Source organism: Camellia sinensis, chromosome 7 (assembly GCF_055761805.1).
Source record: "Camellia sinensis isolate YWXY chromosome 7, ASM5576180v1, whole genome shotgun sequence".
Taxonomy (NCBI): Eukaryota; Viridiplantae; Streptophyta; class Magnoliopsida; order Ericales; family Theaceae; genus Camellia; species Camellia sinensis.
In genome coordinates this window covers 183725837-183730392 of record NC_138967.1, presented here as the reverse complement: position 1 = coordinate 183730392, position 4556 = coordinate 183725837, and the positions used below count along the sequence as shown (strand labels likewise).

Sequence of the window (4556 nt, the reverse complement as noted above, 5' to 3'; positions counted from 1 at the left end):
GAAAGAGAGGGGAGAGATGCTGGGTCTTGTAGGGAGTGAAAATCAAAAGGGTGAGAAGTTAACTGGTTCGGCCGCACTCTTTAAAAGATGAGTAATATCATATGCATCTTGTTACATAATTTAGGGTGGTGGAGTACGGAGTTGAGTAGGTACCTATTTTTCACCCATTAAATAAATTGACTATAAAATTAAATGCTAGGAGAGAACTACTATACACCTCTTTTACTATATGCATTGTCACTTTTAGCCGTTAGATCTTTAAAAAATGAATTTAAGTCATTAAATTGACTTATAACCATCGCCATTGTGGGTTGTAACCAAACACTACTTAGTTTATAACAAAGAACCACCACTATGAATCTTAACAAAAAGACCACTACGGGTCATAATCAAATATTACTAAATTTATAACCTATTTTGATTTGACACAAACGGCCTCACAAGTCAAAACTACTTCAAATCATAATGTGGCATAACAAAATACCAATAAAATCATAATCAAAGGCCACTAGAGATATAAGCGGGTGTAAATAAACTTGTCAAATGTTATACATACAATAGCTAAGGGTATGTACCGAAATAGTGGGCAGAACAAATTTTACATTTTAGTTAATTTAATTATCAATTACTACTAAAAATTATATATCTCCAGCCAGGATTGAAAACTAAAGCATGCACAATAGTTTGACTTAATAAAGGAACATAAGTAATAAAGAGCTTGATTAGTAACTACACAACTTGAACACTTCTAAATCTATCTTATTATTATTATTAATTGCTTGTTTAACTCAATAGATTGTGTTGTTATAAGATATTTGTGCACATAAACATAGTAAAGGAAGATATATAATAAAAGAATATGTAGCATCAGTAGTATTCTTGACAAACAAAATATATATATAGAAAGATAAGGCAGGCAAGAAGCAAGAGCTGTTCAACCATTTCATCAAGAAAATGGTGAAAATTCAGCCAAACAAAAGACTATTATTTATTGATTTCATCATTACATACACTGGCAAACTATTTGCACATTTACTATAAGAGCGGAAATTATTAAAATTACATAACTTCATTAATAGATTATATATATATATATATAAGCAACAATTAATTATATACTAAGATATCCTTCAAATAAAAATATTATTGCAGTCACATAGTCTATTCAGTAGAACTGCTAATCCTTGATCTCCAACAGAAGATGATGCTGGTACGTTATTAATGAACTTCTATAGATGACATCCATTAGTACGTAGTTGGACATGGAGGGATTGATATATCAGTAATGCCTTCAAGCATCAGAACTACACTTTTCATGGAAGGACGAAGAGCTGGTTCATCTTGAATACACCAGAGTCCCACTTTAACCATGTTCTCTAGTGTCTTCATGTCAACTTCTTCATCACCCACAACAGTAAGCTTGTTCAACTCCCTCCCAGCAAAGCACCTATAGACCCAATTAGAGAGAACCACCTCTTCTGGTGTTGATACATTAACTTCCAAGTTTCTTCTGCAACAAACAATTTCCAACAACACTATCCCATAACTGTAAACATCAGCCTTGACCGATATGGGGTTGTTTCTCTGCCATTCTGGAGCCAAATATCCCCTAGTCCCGTAAAGGTCCTCGTTTGATCAGGCATCAGCAACTTGGCCAACCCGAAGTCGGAGATTTTTGCCTTCCAAAATTCATCCATCAATATGTTTTGAGGCTTTATATCACAATGAATTATAGGAGTCTCACACTCTTCATGTAGATAGAGGATCCCTCTCGCGACATTTAGGGCGATTCTGATTCTCTCTTTCCAATCCGGGCGCCTTGTAGATTTGAAAAGAAGATCTGCAAGAGAGCCATTGCTCATGTACTCGTAAACCAAAAGCCTTTTAGAACCCTCAACACAGTATCCAAGCAACCGGACTAAGTTTCTGTGGTGCCTTATCCCGATTGCTCGCATCTCTGCCTGAAACTCTCTTTCACCTTCTTCCACAACCTTCTCAAGTCTCTTCACTGCAATCAACATCTTTCCTTTGTACAAAGTGCCTTTGTAAACTGCTCCGAATGACCCCTTTCCCAGCTCTTCTTTGAACCCATTGGTTGCTTTTTTGAGCTCACTGTATGAAAACAATTGCATGGTGAGCTTCTCTGTAATGCAGGAGTTTCCATATTGCAACAACCTTTTGTACTTCAAAACTCTAAATTTGTAAACGTATATCCCAGAGATGGCAAGAGCAGCACATGAACTTGTAAGTAAACCCATAGTTATAAGTATTAGCATTACTGTGTTTCTGCTCTTCACCAAAACTAGTGGTGGCTGCGGTGTTGGCTTCACGAACTGAGTTGTCCCATTCTCGCTTTTGATGACACTCGCTGTGCCCACCTTAAAGAAAACCTTGGATGGAGTTGTATCTCTTCTGACATATCTAAGTGGAAGACTATGTTTCGAGCAATACTTATTAACCGCGTACAGAGCTACTTCGCAATTGCAATCTTCCAAACAAGACGTCATGCAATCATCTGTAGACATTGATTCCTGTGCATACGGAACATTACCCAACATCATATTGTCCATGGTAGTAATGTTAAATGAGGTGGTGTTTTCTACCCCACCCTTGCAACCTTCCTGGGAGAAGTTTCTGCCACAACCAAGAGACCGCTGGTTGGGATCAATGAAATCGGTACCAGGAAGACAAAGGCAGTATGGCTGGTAGTCATCTAATGTGCAGTAACTGTTTAAGCCACAAAAACCCTTCACTTGGCATGGATTGTCAAGTGCTTTCCACTCAATTGAAATCTGGTTTTCACCAATACTCTCATTGAATTTATGAGAATACAATCTGAAAACTCCATCGAAATCAAGTGTTGCACGATAAATGATGGTGCTGTTGTTCTTGTTGTTGTTGTTTTTGTAACCAAACCAGACTCGGATCATATCCAAACCAGTGCTGTTTATGATAGCCAGAATGCCTGAATGATTGAGGTAAAGGAAATCGGGGGCCCAAGTGTTCGAGCTCCAGTAAGCATCTTCTAGGGTTTCTTCAGTGTTTAGTGGGTACGAAACAAGTTGCCCATCATCCTGCATCTTGAGTTGATACCGCCCGGTTGAGCTGTCAGTGTTTGATACACTAGAGACCAGCGTCCCACCGATTGACAGGTTCTGTCCTCCTAGAATGGTGTCAGTGGGAAAAGCAAAAGTTTCCCAAATGATTTCGGAGTCATTGTTGTACAGAACAAAATTTCCAGAATCGAGCATGGAGGCAGAGGCTGCAGAGGCCAGAGTCTTTGCTATTTGTTTCTTTTCTCCGTGCTCTGTTCTCAGAACAAGTTTCCCATCCCTGGTGAGCTCGAGGGTCGAACCGAAGGTGATTGGTGGATCATCTCTATTTGCCGTCCATACAACTGTTTTGCAGTGATTGAGCCAAATTCCGACCTTAAAGCCGATATCTTGTGTGTAGAAACCAAATGCAAATAGGCCCGAGGGAGAGGACCATGACGTGGGAGTATTTGTGGAAGAAAGTGAAGAGCCTAAACTAATCACTATCTTGCTTGAATGATTTTGTTGGGATTCCACAGTTACACACACTAGGAATATGAGTATTGAGAAAATAGAAAATCTCGAACCCATGAGAGGACTTGAAGGAAAAAAGGAGCTCTTCATAAGTTTGTTGTTAACAAACAAATTTAGGTGAAGGGTTAGAAGATATTGAGAAAAATACAACAGGAGGACAACAATGAAAATACTCGCGTGATGAAGAATATAATAAAAAAAACGTAAATGAAGATGTTGAAATTGCACAACAAAAAGATAACAACGAAAATATTCATCTTGATAATCATATATTTCATATTACCCAAGTAAGATTAACTATTTTTTTTTTTTTTTTTTTTTTATTGAAGTAAGATTTACTGGATCAATCATATATCAATTGAAAATGATGTATTTGAAGAAATTTCTAGCATTATTAGTCTTCAGTACTAATCAAGTTCTCAACCTTGAAATCCTCAGTCCTGTCCATTTCTCAACTTTATCTTGGAATAGAAATTTCCTTGCCAAGTTGGATGCTCAGAAATTTCTCATTTCTTTGCTGTCTTTTCTTTGAAATTTCTTTGTCAGCCTCACTGTCTGTGTCCAAGCATTGTTGAAAAACTTTTCTTCTTCTCAACCTTATGTGACAGTTTAGTAGAAATTCCTTCATCAAGCTGGACACACCTGACCTAGGTGCAAAAATTTCTCCATTGACTGACTTGAGCATTCGCTTGAGCATGAAAGCCTTCAGTATCACCTCATCATCAAGAGAAAGTTCGCTCAATATCATGTTGTTACACATTTTTATGACAAATGTTGCGTAATCTTTTGGTAGAATTATGACAATTTGAGATTCAGAAATGAAAAATGCATAATATTACCATAAACATTTGTGGTTCATAAATGTCTCCACGAAAAAATGCACAATATTATCACAAAAATGCGCAATTTCAATTTTGAACCATATATTATCGTTATTCTATCAAAAGATTACATAACATTTGTCATGAAAATGCGTGACAAAGTGTATGT

General features: G+C 37.1%; 1 pseudogene; it reads right to left on the bottom strand.

The window, feature by feature from the left end:
* Positions 1-1059: 1059 nt before the first annotated feature.
* On the bottom strand, positions 1060-3786 carry LOC114306990 (G-type lectin S-receptor-like serine/threonine-protein kinase LECRK3; annotated as a pseudogene).
* Positions 3787-4556: the final 770 nt, after the last annotated feature.